Genomic DNA, 21,460 nt, shown 5'->3' with positions numbered 1-21,460 from the left:
GCGTCCGGTTTCCGAGCCCGTGGCTGTCAGCGGGCTCGAGAACTGACGCCGGCAAAATTGAGCGTCGGCTGTCAAACCCGCTGACAGCCGCCGCTCCAGGTTAAAAGGAGGTGCTAGGGACACGCTAGTGTCCCTAGCGCCTCCTTTTGCCCGTTTCTACCGCACCACCTAATTTACATACTGAATCGTCCGCTCTCCCACGTTTTTACTGAATCGGCCGTTAGAAAATAGCCACTGCTATTACTAGCATCAGTAGCATAGGATAGACTTAATTTTTGGGTACTTGCTAGGTACTTATAGCCTGGATTGGCCATTGTTGGAAACAGGATGCTGGGCTTGATGGACCCTTGGTCTGACCCAGTATGGCATATTCTTATGTAGTCTTTTTACAGGATTTTTTGGTTGGCACCAGATCAGTGTATGTAAATATAATATGCACGTTGCAAGTGATATTTTTACTTCAGAGGACTACAAGTTAAATGTACTTTTTTCATGTAAAAGATTTTATAAATTGATGATTTTAGGTGGGAGGGGGGAAGCGCAATGCTATAAAATTCGTTTACAGATCCTAATACCCTTGCTCTGGCTTCCAATCACAAGATAGCCGTTAGAGATTCCAGCCTACTACCATTCTACTCTTTGTCCTTGTACTGCTGTCGCCATAGAGATGTCGAAATTTCAGTGGCGCGAAAAGCGAGTCGCGCATGCCCTGTACGAGGGGGTTACGTCGTTGATTTTCTCGTTCTGGCAGCAACGGCGCCATTTTGCTGCAGGTTTGTGTTGGGTGTGCGAGTGCGGAGAGCTGTCTGTAAAAAAAACCCAAAACAGTATGTGAAGCTCTTCATAGTGATTCCTATCTTGGTTATTGGTAGCTCTTGCGAATCATTCTAACCTTGTGTACGTTTCTCGGGGAGGGTATTCCTTTTCACAGGTGAAGTGGGGGCGAACGTGGACAGACGGAGCGCCGAGTCGCGGCACAGCAGCCTGTCGTGGATCTGGGCTTTCTGTGATGCGAGGAAGGTGGGTTTGGCTTCTTGGCTACAGGCTTTGGTACACGAGGGGCAGTTCCGTGGCATAGGCGGCAGGAACGATGTTGGCGTTATGGCGTTTGTTTCTCGCAGGACACTGGCAGTTGATGTCCCTGTTAATAGCTCGTTTTTTAGACGATTGTTGAAAACATGGCGGTGCCTTGTTTCTACCCTTCTGCATATAGAAGATGGCCGCTTCTGTTTCATGGAGTAAGAGCCGGAATGTGCCCCCCTTTATCTCCTGCGAAATACATCAGGGAGAGACTGCTTTTTGATTTTTTACTCTTTGAGCGGCATTTATGTACTCGATACGGGTAGGGTCTGATTTCTTCACGTAGTCATTTTACAGTACTAGCCTGTTGTAAATGGAAGATTTTAATTTTTATTCATATACCATTAGCTATCACACTAATTTTTTAAGTGTTATGGTAAGGCGTTCACTTTATTTACATGGAATTTCCCATAGGAATATTAGTTCTCAGTTCTTGTGGATGCATTGAATATTCTCGGAGTATTGCGTTTGAATTGTGATTTGTATGCTCGAGATATAAAAATTATGGTTGATTACGAATTTCAGGTTTTAGTTTTTTTGTGGAACTAAAATTTGACAAATCCTCAATTATGCTCATTTATAAAATGTAATGCTAAAAAAATGATTAGTAAATTCTTGTTTCTCTAAGCTTGTTCTTTCAGAGTTTTGATCAAACTGTTTGCTATTTCAGAATAGCCATTGACATGATTGTAATATTTGTGCTTGAAAAAGTTTATGATCCGCGTGTTGGCAGAAAATGTTAAATAGATTCATATTAGGTTTGGATAGTGTGACTAATTAACATTCTTATTTAATGCTTATATTGGGCAGAAGAATTCCACTTACTGTATTGTTTTGAATGTAGTTGGAAAGTAACCTGGTGTGAGCATTTATTGCTTGAGCATATCGTTTGAGTTGGTGGAAAAGGCCGCTAAGATGGGAAGTTGCTTATGCACTATATTTGGATCTTGTGTACTTTTCATAGAATATACAAAAGGCTTCCATTTTTGGTACCTTGCGTTTTATCTTATGGAGGGGTGCATTTTAAGGTGTTCAGGAAATGTTGCAGGATACTTTTTCAAACTTGGAATTATTACATAAGTTAGTAAATGTGCCATTTTTAAAGAAATATTTATTGCTCTGTTCATATTCAGTGTTCATTTTTGTTAAGATAAAATATAAAAGGAATATCTCTGGCTCCTGGAGAGCAGCTGAAAGGATCCAGTGAGGGAAGAAGGTTAGAGGTCTGAGAGGGGGAGAACAACTAATGGGAAGGAAGGAAGATAGCTTGGGGGAAGAGGCAGAAAAAAAAAATTAGAGAAAGGACTCCTTCAAGGAGTGAGTAGATTTGTGTAAATCTTTTTTTCATATGAGGAACATTTTTTTAAACCAATTATTTTTGAGCGCCAGTATTAGCATTGTATTTCTGTATATAACACAAATTTGTGAGTGACCATGTAGAACTTGTGAACAAATATGAGTAAAACGTACGCGCAATCGCTCATGCATCTAGCTTAGCAGGAACTATGGAAAGGAGAGAGAGAAGAGTTTTTAAGAAAGTTAGGCTGAATAAAAGACAGATGAAGTGAATAGATGGAAAAGTCAAATCAGGCTGTGATAGTGTAGTCTCTCTTCAATTCTCCATGCATTTTATTTTAAAAAGGTACCATTCTTACCCCCATCATTCAGCTTTGCAGTGTGGAAAAGTCAAATGTTCCCCCAGGATTTACCTTCACACAAAGTTTGATAGAGCTGGGTCCATCTGTTTCAAACTCATAGTAGGGCATGCATTTATCATGAGAGCTGCCAACTTTCCCCCATCAGTAATTAAGCAGTCCTCCAACTTTGAAAAGCTAGATGTCTGGTCGTCGTCCCCCCCCTTCCAAAAAATAGGACCAAATGCCACATAGTTTGGTGCAGCTATGGCCGTTCCAAAGTTTATTAAAGGGGGGGGGGCGTGCATGCCCGCCCAAAACTGTAATGCACATTTTATCTTTAAGTTTCTGCTCTATTAAACTGAACCTTAAACTTAAAATGGGCAGAGTGAAAAAGCAAACAAATTTTCTTTCCTAGCGTGTAGCCAGATGGACTCGGACCAGTGGGTACTGTGCTCTTCTGCTAGCAGATGTGAGACGGAGTCAGATTTCAAGCTGAAGTCATCCAGGGTACATATACCCCTGCACTGACCTCGCTTCCTCAGTATCACTCAGTCTCCTAGCAGATGTGGACACTATCCCATACACTAGCACGGTGTTAGGAAAATTGCAACAAGAAGATAAATTTACCTTTAGATCGAGCCCCGTTCTCCTGAGGTGATACCTAAAGGTCCCTTCCCCAGTTGAGAATTTCTGAGGTGATCTCAGATATCCCTTAGAGGTGTGCCTTGGTCCCAGTGTGGACTTAGCCCCAGAGTGGCTGAAAGGCAGCGGCTGCACATCCGAGCATGGCGGTGAAGGTAAAGCCCTCACCCCCTGCAGCTGGAGACCGTCCGATGCACAAGAGGTAAGCGCCAAGGCCAGGTAAGAAGGAAACTTTAAATTCAGGTCTCCAGTGCTCAGATTGCTGTACCTTCTCTGCGTCCAGCGAGTTAAAAGGGAGCACTGATTGAGTTGAGCTGCCTTGGTTAGGCTAGGCCCTGATCCGGTGCAAGGGTCCACACAGTTGGAGACCCTTGGGGGGGGGGGCGGCACCATCTTGCACGCGAGGGTCGTTGACTCCATCTTCTCTTCCCCTCGGCGGTACGCGCAGGACATTCCGGCGGCCGATGCGAATAACTTGTGCACATCCCATAGTTGCAAGCATAGCTGCGTGCACAGCTGGGCCGTGCACACAACCGAACGCAGGCACAAGTTAGCCGCACGCACACCTGAGTGCACTCCCTGCGCATAACTACGGCCGTGCACAAATACCATGCACATAATTATGGCTGCGCACAAATTCTAGACATAGATTCAATGGTACCGGCATCTGAGAAGTAACTCGCTTTGCACAACCTTGCACATGGAGCCACGCAGCTTGAACTAGAGGCCTGCCTGTATCAGCTTTGTGAAGAAGCCCAGGGAAAGCCTGGTCAGTCGCTGAGGACGGGTCTGGAGCTACTACATTTGATAGCTCCCCGGACCTATGCAACTCCCAGATGACTTCTCCACAGGAGGGCACCTCAGGGGCCCCTACTCAGACTCCCCCTGGGATTAACAGGGACCCAGGGATCTTCTCCTGGTTAGAATTTTTCCAAGGACTGCAAGCCTTTGTGCAGGCTCAATCAGCCCCGAGCTGCAACACAGGCTCAACCAGCCCTTGTTTCCCAGACTCTGGGTATTCCAGGCATGGACCCTATATTGGAACCTAAGAAGAACCCCATTCTGGTTCCCTTTGTAAAGCCTCATGCTACTTCCCGATGATGGAAGCCATTCAGGAACTGGTTGAGCTGGAGTGGGATGCTCGGGAGGACAGCTTTAAGGGAGGTCGGGCTTTGGAAGCATTATACCCTCTGGAACCAGTGACCAAGGAATGCCTGCGCTTTCCAAAAGTGGACGCCATGGCCCGCGCTGTCTCAAAGCGAACAACCATTCCCATTGAGGGAGGGGCTGCATTGAAGGACACTCAGGACAGAAGACTGGCATCCTTAAGCAGGCCTTCGACGCAACAGCAATGACACGGCAGATTGCTTCCTACTGCGCACTGGTGGCACATTCCTGCTTACTCCTCTTGAGAGAGGCAAATAACTCTGTCCGACGCATTTGTCCGACGTGATCTCGGGTGCTAAACATTCGAGAAAGTTACTCTCTGGAGTTCTGCAGCATTCCTCGGACTGGCAGTGGAAGCCACTCTAACAAGATTACTCAGCCTGAAGACGACAACTCAGGTTCCTGTGCCCCAACAAAATATGAGGCGCTATTCCATATATTTTATCGTTCCCAAGAAGGAAGGGTCATTCCGGCCCATCTTGGACCTCAAGAACGTCAACTGTCATCTGCGGACTACACTTTCGCATGGAGAACCTTTGCTCCGTAGTAATGGCAGTACAACCAGGGGAGTTCCTGACCTTCTGAAGCCTACCTTCACATTCCAGTCCACCAAGAGCACCAACGTTTTCTACGTTTTGCGATACTGGGTCACCATTACCAGTTGCGAGCACTACCCTTTGGCCTGGCAACTGCCCCCAGAACATTCTCCAAAATCATAGTGGTCGTGGCAGCAACACTAAGGAAGGAAAGGATCTTGGTTAACCCTTACCTGGTCGACTGGCTGATCGGGGCAAAGTCTTCGGAAGAGAGCCCGCAGGTGACCAGCAAAGTCAAGAACCTACTGCAGGAACTCGGTTGGATTGTGAACATGGGCAAGAGCAGTCTACAGCCCTCCCAGTCTCTAGAGTACCTGGGAACCCGTTTCGACACCAAACAGAACAAAGTCTTTCTTCCTCTCCTGATGAGAAGGAAGCTGATGGATTAACGATGATTGATGACCAATGCGCACCTCAGAATATGGGGCTGTGTTCAAGTCCTAGGCCTCATGGCATCAACCCTGGAAGTCTTTCCATGGGCAAGGGCCCACATGCGACCGCTCCAGCAATCCTTGCTCTCACGATGGAACCCACTGTCCCAGGACTACTCAATTTGCCCCATGAAGTTAGCATGGGGCACATTTAAAACTAATCGGAGAAAGTTCTTTTTTACTCAACGCACAATTAAACTCTGGAATTTGTTGCCAGAGAATGTGGTTCGTGCAGTTAGTATAGCTGTGTTTAAAAAAGGATTGGATAAGTTCTTGGAGGAGAAGTCCATTACCTGCTATTAAGTTCACTTAGAGAATAGCCACTGCCATTAGCAATGGTTACATGGAATAGACTTAGTTTTTGGGTACTTGCCAGGTTCTTATGGCCTGGATTGGCCATTGTTGGAAACAGGATGCTGGGCTTGATGGACCCTTGGTCTGACACAGTATGGCATTTTCTTACGTTCTTATGTTCTTACTTCCAGCAGAGATACTTTCTCAGATTCAGTGGTGGCTACAGGAAGACCACCTAAGCAGAGGAGTAAACCTATCCCCACCGGACTGGATCTTGCTTACCACGGATGCGAGCCTGCAAGGGTGGGGAGCCCACTGTCAGGAACTGATGGTCCAGGGCCAATGGAGCGAGGAAGAGGCGGGATGGAACATAAACCGCCTGGAAGCTCAAGCAGTCAGACTAGCTTGCCTGCGATTCAGCCACAGACTCCAAGACATAGCAATTCGAGTAATGTCGGACGCCACAACGGTGGCCTACATCAACCTCCGGGGGGAACCAGGAGCCAGCAGGTGTCCCTGGAGATAGATCCTCTCATGGCATGGGCGGAGATAAACTTACAAGGGATCTTGGCCTCCCACATCGCAGGAAAAGATAACATCTCAGCAGATTTTCTTAGCAGAGGGAGCCTGGACCCGGGGAAATAGACGCTGTCGACCACAGCCTTCCAACTCATAGTGAAGCGCTGGGGCCTACCTCAGTGCCCAAGTCCCCAGGTTCTTCAGCCACAGACGAGAGCCACACTCCCAAGGGATTGACGCCCCCCCCTCCCCCGGGCCACTACTGGGCAAGGTCATCCGCAAGATAGAACACCACAGGGAACTAGTTCTACTAGTAGCCCCGGATTGGCCAAGACACCCATGGTACGCAGACTTGCAAAGACTTCTTACAGGGACTCCTCTGTGCCTACCTCCACACAAGGACCTTCTCCAGCAGGGCCCAATTCTTCACGAAGATCCATCTCTATTCTCTTATGGCTTGGCCCTTGAGAGGACTCTCCTAAAGAAGCGTGGTTACTCGAAACCCGTGATTGATACCCTGCTCAGAGCACGCAAGTTCTCCACATCCCTGGCATACATATGGATCTGGAGAATATTCAACGCCTGGTGCGAAGACCGTGGGACTCTCCCGCGGACAGCCAAAATCCCATGATCCTGGAGGTCCTACAGGATGGTATGATGAAGGGGCTCTCTCAACTCACTCAAGGTCCAAGTAGCTGCCCTCTCCTCCTTCAGAGCCGAAGTGAACTGTAGCCGTCTAGCAGCTCATCTGGTTATGACCCATTTTCTAAAAGGGGTTAAGCAACTTCGGCCACCCCTAAAGTGGCTGGTTCCTCTATGGAACCTCAATCTGGTATTATACTTCCTAACGGGGGCTTCCTTCAGACCAGCTCACAGTTTGTCACTACGCCTCTTAACATTGAAGATGGTATTCCTGGTGGCAATATGTTCAGCTCGTCGTATCTCCGAACTACTGGCACTATCCTGCCAGGAACCCTTCCTTAGGTTCACTCCTGGAGCCATACAGCTGTGCACCTTTCCTTCCTTCCTACCGAACGTGGTTTCCGATTTTCATCTGAACCAAACCATCTCCCGACGAGCATAAGGACTCTGAAGACTCACGCCTTCTTCGCCACCTAAATGTCTGTAGAATCCTGGTGCAATACCTGGAAAGATCGGAAAACCCACTGGCTCTGAGTCCATCTGTCTATATAAGGAAAATGAAATTATAAGATAAATAATTTCTCCAATTTGTGATAGTCTTTGAGTTACTGCATGGACGTTTTTCCAGTCTCTACAATCCTGTGTTCTTGCCTATTTTTATTGCTTAGTTTATTGGCCTAATTTTTCTGCTGCTTTGCATATTTTACTTTTTTTCAAACTGCTGTCTCAGTAGCCCCTCAGAAGTTTTCAGTTCTGCGCAAAAAAAAAAAGTGTTGAAGTTTTGGGCCAAGAAAACCATGATTAGCGGCTTCAAGACTTGTATCTTTGGGTGCCAGATGGCCATCTCAGATTTTCATTTGTTTTTCACTGTCTTGAAACAGATCATGACTCTTCGGGGTTTTAGGCTGCCTTCGGTTTCTGTGCTCGCGCTGCACCGACATCCTTCCTGCTTTCGTTGGGGAACTGGGCAGCCTAGTGGGTAGAACGGCCCAGGTGGGCTAGGCCCTGCGGTAGGCTTTTCTTGGTGCGCTGTGCGTAGGCCGAGGCAGTATTTTCGTGCTCGCTTGTGCGTGCTTTGCTGCTTTCCAGAGGATGTTGGTAAGAACATAACATGCCATACTGGATCAGACCAAGGGTCCATCAAGCCCAGCATCCTGTTTCCAACAGTGGCCAATCCAGGCTATAAGAACCTGGCAAGTACCCAAAACGTCTATTCCATGTTACTACCATTGCTAGTAATGGCAGTGGCTATTTTCTAAGTCAACTTAATAGCAGGTAATGGACTTCTCCTTCAAGAACTTATCCAGTCCTTCTTTTAAACACAGCTACACTAACTGTACTAACCCCCCCCCCCCCCCCCCCCCACCCCACCCGGCAACAAATTCCAGAGTTCAATTGTGTGTTGAGTGAAAAAGAACTTTCTTCGATTAGTTTTAAATGTGCTACATGGAGTGCCCCCTAGTCTTTCTATTATCTGAAAGAGGAAATAACCGATTCACATCTACCCGTTCTAGACCTCTCATGATTTTAAACACCTCTATCATATCCCCCCTCAGCCGTCTCTTCTCCAAGCTGAAAAGTCCTAACCTAGAAACATAGGAATGATGGCAGAAGAAGACCAAATGGCCCATCCAGTCTGCTCAGCAAGCTTTCACAGTTATTTTTCTCATACTTATCTGTTTCCTGTTGATAGCAGAGCTGAATTAGCTATGCTGTCATGAGAACTGTCCTTCGAGCTTCAGTAGTAGAATACAGAGCTTTGCTCTGTGCGGCTGCGCATGTCTTCCCGCGCAGCAGAGGATATCCCCTCAGTCTCTTCTTTCTGCGCGCGGATTTGCCCGCGGGGCTTTGTGTTCTCCTCAGACATGAGAACTCCAAGGTGCTCCGGGTTTAAGAAATGTAACTGCAGAAAGATCATGTCCTGATCTATGTTATCGGTGCCTGGGGCCTAATCATATTCAGGCCTCATGCCCTCATTGTGGCCGGATGTCGCCGCGAGCTCAGCGGCAGCAAGCTCAGAAGACTCAGTAGTTAAAATTAGCGGCGAAGAATCTCATGGCCCATTCCTCGCCGGGGCCATTAAAGGAATCAGGCCCGAAGGTAAGAATATCAGTGCCAGTCGATGCTCACCCGTCCAGGACTGGAGGTTATGAGGGCCGCAGGCTGGATGAAAAATGGCACCAAAAGGCCTAAAAAAAAAAGACCAGAGACCCGTCTCTGCCTCGATTGACCACATCGGAGGGGCTCCTCGGGCTCCTCGTAGACAAACGGTTGAAGACGGGGGACACTGCGTCACACAAGACACACGACACAGTTACATCAAAGCATGCTACAATTGGCGTCTGCATCGAAGACTATGCCATAGACGCCCCGAGTGACGCAAGATATGTCAAAATCAATTCCAATAGCGTCGACATCGACACATGCGTCGGGTGCGATGCCACATTCATCAAAAGCGTTGACTGGAACATCGGGATCGAAGCACGTCCCAAGGGGAGCGCCTGCATCGATGCATAAGAGTTCAAGTAAGGTGCACACAGCGTCGAGAGCGACGCATGGAGCGCCGTCATTGGCACACAGTACGTCCGGATCACAAGAAACGTCAGCCATGACACAAACAGCGTCGAGATCATTGCAGCACACGTTGGGATTGACACAGGGTACATGACTCTCGACTTATGAGCTCTCAAGAGCGCAAACATTTTTTTCGAGGAGTAGTCATTCTTCCAGAGAACTACTACCATTGGGCGAAGAAAGAGGACGGGCCATGTCACATTCTTCATCACGGTCGTCCTGCTCATTTGTCAGTCTGTCAGATACATCATCCAGACATGTCCTGACTGACGAATTGTCACAGGAACCTCTACAAAAAAAGAGGAGAGAATAGTTAACTCATGACTTACATTCTCCACCTTCTCAACCTACCAAACGTTGGACACACACACCATCTCAGAAATTAAAAACCTGCTCCAAGCCAAAATTTGCCTACCCAGATGAAGGAAAAATTTATACAACTTTCATAAGCGCACTCTGACTTTTTTGGAGTCATGCAATCGTCCTTTGACATGCCGAGTTCACCAACAGGAAATGACGCCCCACGTTCTTCCTCGTCCTCCTCCCAAGCGGAAGTAACAGCAACAACAAAGGAGCCAACCCCTTCACAAGCGGTACTTGCACAAATTGGACAAGAACCTGTGTACGATTCGGACCCGAATTCCTCTCAAACATTAACTTCTTCATCCACGGGATTCCCATCTGATCCTCCAGACGAACCTCCTGAACCATACTCTCCTCCAGAGGATCTGTCCTATTCAAAATTCCTGGAAAAAGTTGGATCTCTGTTAAATCTTGATACAGAAACTGCCAGATCCACGGACAGACACCTTGGATTTACTCAAAATATTTGACGTGCCAGCTGAGCCAACATCCTTACCTTCAAATAAGGTCTTAGACTCAGTCCTTGAAAAGTCGTGGGAAACGCCATTTTCCATTCCAGCTGTATCCAGGAAAACTGATATAAAATTTTGAATGAAGCATGCTCCCTGCTATTTGGTCCAACAACTTCCACACTCCTCGCTAGTGGTGGAGTCTGCGATGCACAGAGCCAAAAGATCCAAGCTACATGCATCGGTCCCACCGGGTAGGGATCAAAAGCTCCTCGACGAATTTGCAAGAAAATCTTTTCAGGGAGCAATGTTGTCTGCGTGCATTCAGCAACATCAATTTTATATTGTTCAGTATTTGTTTGAATGTGTGCAGCAAATGAAGTACAAGATGTTCCGATCCTGGTACATTAACACTGACTCTCACCAAATCAGTGACATGGAAGAAGGTATCCGACACCTACTGCAGACAATTTGAGTCTTTTGAAACTTCATCTCGCATCTCAGCATCGGCAATAGCAGTGAGAAGACTCGCATGGCTTCGCTCAAGCGCCATTCATGAGGATCTACACTCAAAACTTGCAAATCTACCTTGCAAAGTGGATAATCTCTTTGGGGATAAATTCCAAGAGACTGTAGCTAACTTAAAAGAACAAGCAGTAGCGGTCCAGTCCATGATTCAGCCATCAAGATTCTCTTCACAGAGAAAATACTATAATCCCCTGTGCATACAGTCCTATCGGCATAGGCCGATGCGTCAGTACCAACCATATCAACCTCAACCTTATAATCAACCACAGCATGCTCAACAGCAAAATCAAGCACAGCAAAGAAGAGGTCAACCACGGGACAATGCCCACAGAGTCAACAAACCAGGTCTTCCACCAAGACTCAGTCCTCTTTTACCGCCACCACTACCACATCTGTATCTGCCGGGCAGGATTTCAACCCGTTTATTAGAATGGAAGAACATAACAGACCAGTGGGTTCTGGAAGTAGTGGAAAAGGGATACCAACTTCAATTTGCTACAAAACCTCAGCTCCCGCATCCTATTCGCAAAGTAAAACATCCACACCAACCTCTACTACTGAAGGAAATACTGTCCCTTCAGAAACAACGAGCAATTCACTTGATTCCACTGCATGTTTGACACAGGGGTTTTTATTCACCATACTTCCTCATTCCAAAAAAGACAGGAGGTCACCGACCAATTTTAGAATCCACTGCATGTTTGACACAGGGGTTTTTATTCACCATACTTCCTCATTCCAAAAAAGACAGGAGGTCACAGACCAATTTTAGATCTCCGGGAGCTCAACAAACACTTAACCAGGGAAAAATTGAAGATGGTATCATTTAAAAAATATTCTACTACTTCTACAACCCAAGGACTGGGATCTGTTCATTAGATCTGAAGGATGCGTACACGCACATATCAATCAACCCCTCTTCGTGGCGCTACCTATCCTTCCAATTTCGGTACAAACATTATCAATACAGAGTCCTCCCATTTGGTCTCTCAGCGGCCCCCAGAGTTTTTTGCGAAATGCATGGCAGTAGTAGTGGCACATCTACGGAAACTAAGCATCCGGATCTTCCCATGTTAGTAGCATCGCAACCCAAGACGCTCCGAAACAATCTACAGCAGACAATTCAGTGCTTGGACCGGCTGGGAATACTAGTCAATTTTCAAAAATCCATTCTTGAACCCACGCAGATTCTTCAATTCATTGGAGCATGTTTGGATACCATCAAGACAAGGGCGTTTCTACCTCATGACAGGACCTTAGAGAGATGTGTTGTCTACTACGATCTCTCCGCTTAACCCCACATCTGACAGCACGACAAGTTCTCACAGTCTTGGGACACATGGCAGCAGCCATCTATACAGTTCCAAACACAAGATTGCATGTGCGCTGATTACAATGAGGACTGAAGAGGCAGTGGAGACAACATTCGCAACCTCTCACAACCAATATATCCCTCACCGCAGAAATGACAAGGGACTTAGACTGGTGGTTGAAAAGACAAACATTGACGAAAGGGGCTTTGTTCAGCCCACCACAACACAATGCAGTCTTGACCACCGATGCCTCTCGCAAGGGATGGGGGGCACATTTAGATCATTTGCAGACTCAAGGTTTATGGTTCACGCGAGAACAACACCTGCAAATCAACTTATTAGAGCTAAGAGCGATCAAGAATGCGATTTGGACATTCTTTCCCCATCTTCAAGGTCGATGGATTATGGTCTATACTGCCAATCATGTAGCCATGTTTTATATAAACACACAAGGAGGGTCCGGTTCCTGGATACTGTGCAAGGAGACGATTCAGATTCTGGAACATGCACATCAGCACTGTATACAGGTAAAAGCAACCTATCTACCAGGAGTGGTGAACACTCGAGTGGACAGCATCAGTCGAATATTCTACCCTCACGAATGGGAGTTGAATCAAGTGGCATTAACCATATTCAGGAAGTGGGGAATGCCCTCAATGGATCTGTTCGCTACAGAACACAATGCAAAAGTTCCTTGCTTCTGCTCTATCTGGAGCAGCAGTCACAGAGTGGCACAAGTTGCGTTCCTGGTTCCGTGGACGGGAACCCCTCATGTATGCTTTTCCCCCAATTCCACTTATCACGAAAACCATGCAAAAGTACATACGAGATGCAGCACAAATAATTTTAATAGCACCAGCTTGGCCCAGACAACCATGGTACACTTACCTTCTAGATCTTTCCATGGAAGAACTATTCACACTACCAGCTCAAGTGGACCTTCTAACGCAAGAAGAAGGAACTCTATTGCATACGATGCAAGCATCCCTTCACTTGAAGGCGTGGAGGTTGAAAGGCTCCTATTAAAAGAGCAGGGCATATCCATAGCAGCTCAGGAAATACTTTTACATTCCAGAAAAACATCCACGACACACAATTACAGTTTCAAGTGGAAACGATATGCCAACCAGTGTCTAGCTAAGGGGCTCCAACCCGTAGATTGTTCTCCGGAGATGTTGCTGGACTCCACACCATGTATACAGCAGGACTGGCTACCTCATCCATTCGAGTGCATCTCTGTGCTATATCAGCATATCATAGACTGCACAAAGGGCAACTCATTTCAGTACACCCGATGGTTTCCAGATTTTTCAGAGGTCTCATACGCTTATGACCTCCAATTTCCAAACCGCCGATATCCTGGGATCTAAACATTGTCCTGAAACAACTCATGTTACCTCCATTCGAACCAATTGAATCAGCTCACATAAAATATCTCACATGGAAAGTGGTTTTCCTAGTTGCGGTACCGTCGGCACGCAGAGTGAGCGGACTTCAAGCATTGGTGCATTACAGCCCCTATTTACAATTTCACCATAACAAGGTGATCCTCCAAACTCATCCGTCTTTTCTGCCAAAAGTGGTTTCTCAGTTCCATTTAAACCAATCCATAGTTTCCTATATTTTTTCCTAAACTACTACATACCTTAGACTGTAAAAGAGCGCTGGCATATTACACATCTAGAACGCACTCTACATCCAGATCATCGCAATTGTTCGTCTCGTTTAAACCAGCACTCCCGGTGGCAAAAAGAACTATTTCCAGTTGGATTGCTCAGTGTATTCAATTCTGTTACCAAAAGCGAAAGATAATCCTGACATCCACTCCAAACGCACATCAGGTACGAGCAGTGCAACCTCTGTGGCACGTCTCTGTTGCGTACAGCCTATTGACATTTGTAAAGCAGCAACATGGTCATCTTTACACACTTTTATGTCTCATTAATTTTTAGATCAACAAACGGCAGCTGATGCAACAGTAGGCAAAGCCGTCCTACACTCTGTCATTCATTAATCCTAGACTACACTATCCACCACCAAAATCACGCTAAAAATAAAAAAGCCACCTAGCTCACTAATTGTCAGTCAATATCACTTGAACTGGTGAATCTGGTGTGTGATGTACTGTTCAGCGTGATAGGGAGCTTGGGACTCCCATGACAGCATGGCTAATTCTGCCTTGCTATCAATGGGAAAAAGCAAGTTTGCTTACCGTAAACTGTGTTTCTGTAGATAGGATGAATTACCCATGCTGATCCGCCCACCTCCCTGGATAGTCAACGAATCCTACTTAATCACAGACTGAGGAGAATATCTTCTGCTGCGCAGGAAGGCATGCACAGCCGCACAGAGCAAAGCTCTGTATTCTACTACTGAAGCTCTGCCTCCTGGGCCCTGAAGGACAGTTCCCATGACAGCATGGCTAATTCATACTGCTATCTATGGAAACACCGTTTATGGTAAGCAAACTTGCTTTTACTCTGACCGCTGAGGTCAGGGTCCTTCTTGGTAACTTTTTGGTTCTAGTTTCCTTCCACCCCTGCTATTGATGTAGAGAGTAGTGCTGGAGCTGCATAAAAGTGAAGTATCAAGCCTAATTGGTTAGGGGTAGTAACTGCCGCAACAAGCAAGCTACTCCCATGCTTATTTGTGAATACATAAGAAGATGCCATACTGGGTCAGACCAAATCCTTTGTCGAACATTTCCTCTTGCTGTTGAAGCATAGAGCAATGTTGGAGTCGCATTAACCATGTGTATGTTTATTGAATAAGGGTATTAATCACCAGGTTGTAGCCGTCATTCCCGCAAGCCACTCCCATGCCTCTTCTCTTCATTCACATCCTCAAGACTTTATGGATCCACAGTGTTTTCCCACGCCCTTTGAAATCCTTCACAGATTTAGTCTTCACCACTTCCTCCGGTAGGGCATTCCAGGCATCCACCACCTCCGTGAAGAAATACTTCCTGACATTGGTTCTGAGTCTTCCTCCCTGGAGTTTTAAATCGTGACCCCTGGTTCTGCTGATTTTTTTGCAACGGAAAAGGTTTGTCGTTGATGTCTTTAGTCTTTCCCTTTATCATTTTGGTTGCCCTTCTCTGTACCTTCTCATCGCAATTATATCTTTTTTGAGATGCGGCAACCAGAATTGTACACAGTATTCAAGGTGCGGTCTCACCATGGAGCGATAGAGGCATTATGACATTTTCCGTTTTATTCACCATTCCCTTTCTAATAATTCCCAACATTCTTTTGCTTTTTTTGACTGCCGCAGCACACTGAACCGATGATTTAAATGTGTTATCCACTATGACGCCTAGATCTCTTTCTTGGGTGGTAGCACCTAATATGGAACCTAACATTGTGTAACTATAGCATGGGTTATTTTTCCCTATATGCATCAGCTTGCACTTATCCACATTAAATTTCATCTGTCATTTCGATGCCCAATTTTCCAGTCTTGCAAGGCCTTCCTGCAATTTATCACAATCTGCTTGTAATTTAACTACTCTGAACAATTTTGTGTCATCTGCAAATTTGATTACCTCACTGGTATTTCTTTCCAGATCATTTATAAATATATTGAAAAGTATGGGTCCCAATACAGATCCCTGAGGCACTCCACTGCCCACTCCCTTCCACTGAGAGAATTGTCCATTTACTCCTACTCTGTTTCCTGTCTTTTAGCCAGTTTGTAATCCACGAAAGGACATCGCCACCTATCCCATGACTTTTTACTTTTCCTAGAAGCCTCTCATGAGGAACTTTGTCAAACGCCTTCTGAAAATCCAAGTGCACTTCATCTACCGGTTCACCTTTATCTACATGTTTATTAACTCGTTCAAAAAAGTGAAGATTTTTGAGGCAAGACTTGCCTTGGGTAAAGCCATGCTGACTTTGTTCCATTAAACCATGTCTTTCTATATGTTCTGTGATTTTGATGTTTAGAACACTTTCCACTATTTTTCCTGGCACTGAAGTCAGGCTAACTGGTGCGTAGTTTCCTGGATCTTCCCTGGAGCCCTTTTTAAATATTGGGGTTACATTAGCCACCCTCCAGTCTTCAGGTACAATGGATGATTTTAATGATAGGTTACAAATTTTTACTACTAGGTTTGAAATGTAATTTTTTAGTTTCTTCAGAACCCTGGTGTGTATACCATCCGGTCCAGGTGATTTACTACTCTTCAGTTTGTCAATCAGGCCTACCACATCTTCTAGATTCACCGTGATTTGGTTCAGTCCATCTGAATCATTACCCATGAAAACCTTCTCTGGTACGGGTACCTCCCCAACATCCTCTTCAGTAAACACCAAAGCAAAGAAATCATTTAATCTTTCCGCGATGGCCTTATCTTCTCTAAGTGCCCCTTTAACCCCTCAATCATCTAATGGTCCAAATGACTCCCTCACAGGCTTTCTGCTTTGGATATATTAAGAAGTTTTTACTGTGAGTTTTTGCCTCTACAGCCAACTTTTCAAATTCTCTCTTAGCCTGTCTTTTCAATGTCTTACATTTAACTTGCCAACGCTTATGCATTATCCTGTTTTCTTCTGTTGGATTGTTCTTCCAATTTTTGAATGAAGATCTTTTGGCTAAAATAGCTTCTTTCACCTCCCCTTTTAACCATGTCCGTAATCATTTTGCCTTACTAAGGTGTGAAATACATCTAGGATGATATTTTTTAACAATGACCACGCTTCTTGCACACTTTACCTTTTTTCTATTTTTCTCATTTTATCAAAATTTCCCTTTTGAAACTTTAGCACGAGAGCCGTGGATTTGCTTCCAGACATTAATTCAAATTTGATCATATGATGGCTATTGCCAAGCGGCCCCCACCACCATTAACTCTCACCAAATCTTGTGCTCCATTGAGAATTAGATCTAAAATTGCTCCCTCTCTTGTTGGCTCCTGAACCAGTTGCTCCATAAAACTGTCATTTATTCCATCCAGGAACTTTATCTCTCTAGCATGTCCCAATGATACATTTACCCAGTCAATATTGGGGTAATTGAAATCTTCCATTATTGCCACTCTACCAACTTGGTTAGCCTCCTTAATTTCTCATAGCATTTCACTGTCTGTCTAGCCATCTTGACCAGGTGGATCACTATAGTCTTCTCCAACACACACAAGATTTCTAGCCATAAAGATTCAGTTGTGCATTTATTCTCATGCTGGATGTTTATCCTGTTGGACTCTATGCCATCCCGGACATAAAGCACTACACCGCCTCCCGGGTGCTCCTCTGTCATTGCAATACAATTTGTACCCTGGTATAGCACTGGTTATCCTCCTTCCACCATGTCTCTGAGATGCCAATTAATTCATCATTCACTGCTATACATTCTAATTCTCCCATCTTACTTCTTAGAATTCTGGGATTAGCATACAAACATTTCAAAGTTTGTTTTTTGTTTGTATTTTCATTCTGCTTTTTAATTGATAGGGATAAGTTAGAATTGTTTTTAGCTTAATTGAGTTTTTAGTTATAGGCACTTGGACTACTTTTCTTATTATTGGAACCTCACTGTCGGAATGCCCTAATTCTAATGCATCATTAGTATCCTTTAAAGATACCTCCCTTCGAACTATGCACTGCTGAGTGACTGTTGGCTTTCCCCTTTGTTCTAGTTTAAAAGCTGCTCTACCTCCTTTTTAAAGGTTAGCGCCAGCAATCTGGTTCCACCTTGGTGAAGATGGAGCCCATCCCTTTGGAAGAGACTCCCCCCTTCCCCAAAAGGTTCCCCATTTCCTTACAAAACTGAATCCCTCTTCCTTGCACCATATTCTCATCCACGCATTGAGACTCCGGAGCTCTGCCTCCCTGGAGGTTCTGGATTTAAGCTTTCTACCTAAGAGCCTAAATTTGGCTTCCAGAACCTCCCTCCCACATTTTCTTATGTCGTTGGTGCCTACATATATCACAACAGCCGGCTCCTCTCCAGCACTGTTTAAAATAATGTCTAGGTGACACGTGAGGCCTGCCACCTTCGCACCAGGTAGGCATGTTGCCAGGCGATCCTCACGCCCACCAGCCGGCTGTCTACATTCTTAATCGAATCAACTATATGGCCGACCTAACCCTTCCCTCCTGGGCAGTAGGCCTTGGAGACATCCTCGGTGCGAAAGGAAAATGCACCACCTGGCCAGCAGGTCTTTGCTACAGGATCCTTTCCTGCTGCACCAGGTTGATGCTCTCCGATCATAAGACCACCTTCCTTCAGGGCAGCACCAGGGCTGCCAGTCTGAAGTTGGGACTTGACAGTGCACACAACTTTTTTGTGCGTGGTGATATGCTCCAGCGGGGCGCACTAGTGCATGCGCCTTGCCACAAGTTTTGCTGTGGCACTTGTAGGTTTGTGCACAAAACTTTTTAAATTGCAAGCCATTTGAACATACAGAGCTCATGTTGCTGGTAAACAAGAAACCCAAGCGCCTTGCTCTTTGTGTTGCCTGTCATATTAGGGCTTCTCAGCCTGACCCGTCTACCATCATAAGTCAGCACTGTTTGGATGCTCAGGGAGAGTTACCTTCCCCGGATTTTGCTAAGCCTGGGTCCTGTCATTCTGAAGAAGATCTGGTTACAGTTTTGGCTGGAAGTGCGCCAGATCTTGGTTCTCCCTTGACTGTCTCTTCCATGAGAGATAGTTCAGTTGGGCCTGCTCCAGTACCTTCTGGGCTTGGTCTGGATCCAGCTGCTTTTTCTTGGGTGGAGTTTTTCCAAAGTTTTCGAGCCTTTGTTCAGGTTCAGTCCTCCAATTTGCCCACTCTGGTCAGGTCAGACCCTCAGCTGGTGTCCCCTCCCTCTCCTACAGTTAAGCGCCGTGGCATGCCTCTGTTCCTCACAGGCATTCCCGTTGGGGACCCAGATGGCACAGATGTCGGGGCGGATCCTGATTCCTTGGAAGATATAAAATTCCTCCTGGTTTGGAGCCGTATCAAACCATGTTTTGGTTATTTTATAGGGATGAACTACCTGCCCAGATATTGAAGATGCTGGGAATGCCTGGGGCATATTCTTTGTCGGAGCTGAAGAAGAATCCCATTTTAATGGTCTTGATTTTTGTCCTGTTATGGATGCATTCAAGATAGTGCATAAAAGACAGGAAACAGAGTAGGATTAAATGGTCAATTTTCTCAGTGGAAAAAGGTAAACAGTGGAATGCGTCAGGGACCGGTGCTTTTCAATATACATATAAACTAGCCGTTAAGCCCGTTAAAATGGGCGAGATTCCATCGTTCAGACGGGCACGGTTAGAGCCGCTCTGTTCTCCACAACTTCCCTTTTCCTTCCATCCCCTCCCACCTCCTCCACAACTCCTTCCCTCCTCCACCACTCTTTTTTCTCTTCTCCAGAACATCTTACCCTTCCCACTTGTTCAGTCATATCCTCTTCCCTTTTCCTTCCCCTCTCCCTCAGCCCTCCTCCACTCCCTTTTTCTGTACTCCACAACTTTATCCTCCCCACTTACATCCTCTTCCTTCCCCTCCCACCTCCTCCACAACTCCTCCCTCTCCCAGCCCTCCTCCACTCTTTTTTTCTCTTCAGAACTTCTTACCCCTTCCCACTTGTTCAGTCATATCCTCTTCCCTTTTCCTTCCCCACTCACCTTCCCTTTCCTTCCCCTTCTCCCCTCTCCTTGAATACTGTGTACAATTCTGGTCGCCACATCTCAAAGATCTAGTTGCGATGGAGAAGGTACAGAGAAGGGCAACCAAAATGATAAAGGGGATGGAACAGCTCCCCATGAGGGAAGGTTGAAGAGGTTAGGGGCTGTTCAGCTTGGAGAAGAGACGGCTGAGGGGGGATATGATAGAGGTCTTTAAGATCATGAGGTCTTGAACGGGTAGATGTGAATCGGTTATTTAGACTTTCGAATAATAGGACTAGGGGGCATTCCATGAAGTTATGAAGTAGCACATTTAAGACTAATCGGAGAAAATTCTTTTTCACTCTACGCACAATAAAGCTCTGGAATTTGTTGCCAGAGGAGGTAGTGTAGCTGGGTTCAAAAAAGGTTTGGATAAGTTCTTGGAAGAGAAGTCCATTAATGGCTATTAAGCAAATTTACATAGGGAATAGCCACTGCTATTAATTGCATCAGTGGCATGGGATCTTCTTAGTGTTTGGGTAATTGCCAGGTTCTTGTGGCCTGGTTTGGCCTCTGTTGGAAACAGGATGCTGGGCTTGATGGACCCTTGGTCTGACCCAGCATGGCAATTTCTTATGTTCTTATGATTCTTGAATGGGATACCCAGAGGCAAATTTCAAAGGGGTCAGGCATTGGAAGGCCTATACACTCTGGATCCAGCTGTGTGAGAGCAATTGCATTTTCACCAAAGTGGATGCTCTTGTCTTAGTCTTATCTAAATGTTCAACTATCCCCGTGGAGGGAGGAATGGCCTTGAAGGATGTGCATGATAGGCGGATTGAAACTATTGTAACGCAGGCCTTTGACGCTGTGGCAATGAACTTGCAGACTGTTTCCCTCTTGTGTCGCGTTGTCTGCTTTTCTCAGGTTAATTCCGGGGTGAATTTGAGCAGTTATGGAACTCGCTGCTGCCTTTTTGGCAGACGCAGGCTGTGATTTGGTTTGTACCTTGGCCAGAGGAGAGGTTTTGGTAGTGGCGGCCAGACTTCAGCTATGGTTGTGGAATTGGTCAGCTGATGCAGGCTTCCAAAGTGTTTCGTTCGTACAGAAACCTGACCTTTCAGAGGACTCTGCCTTTTGGTAGGTCTCAGTCTTTTCTTCCCCGACAGTCCAAGAGAGGAGCAGGCTCAAGTGGCGGACCCTTCTGAGCTTCCCAAAAAACTTTTGCTGACTCACCTTCAGGAGGAGGAGATAGGAGGATGCCTATCTTTTATCAGAGGTGGGTCAAGATCACATCGGATCATAGGTCTTGTAAGTGATAAGGGAAGGATAAGTGCTGGAGTTTCGCAGCATTCCTCAGGACTTGTTCATGGTGTCTCCTTGCCACTCCCCACAGAAGAAGCAGGCAGTGGAGTCTACACTTCTGCAGCTCTGAGAGCTGGGGCTTCTAGGCCTATGTCTCAGGAAGATATGGGTCACTATTCCATTTATTTTGTTGTATCCAAGAAGGAAGGGTCCTTTAATCCCATCCTGGACCTCGAGTCAAACATTCTGTGGGTGGCTCACTTTCACCTGAAAACCTTATGATATGTGATAATGCCCGTACAACTGTGAGTTTTTGACCTC

At 45.9% G+C, this 21,460-nt stretch overlaps 1 protein-coding gene across 2 annotated transcripts in view; it reads left to right on the top strand.

Moving 5' to 3' along the window:
- Positions 1-696: 696 nt before the first annotated feature.
- Positions 697-21,460, top strand: part of RBM12B (RNA binding motif protein 12B) — a 41,239-nt gene continuing 20,475 nt past the window's right edge. For both annotated transcript variants that reach the window (XM_029591668.1, XM_029591667.1), the window contains exons 1-2: positions 697-827; positions 915-1,020. The gene's annotated coding sequence lies outside the window, so the exon portion shown is untranslated. The remainder of the gene's footprint in view (positions 828-914; positions 1,021-21,460) is intronic.

Source organism: Rhinatrema bivittatum, chromosome 2 (genome assembly GCF_901001135.1).
Source record: "Rhinatrema bivittatum chromosome 2, aRhiBiv1.1, whole genome shotgun sequence".
Taxonomy (NCBI): Eukaryota; Metazoa; Chordata; class Amphibia; order Gymnophiona; family Rhinatrematidae; genus Rhinatrema; species Rhinatrema bivittatum.
This window is presented reverse-complemented; position numbering and strand designations above follow the sequence as displayed.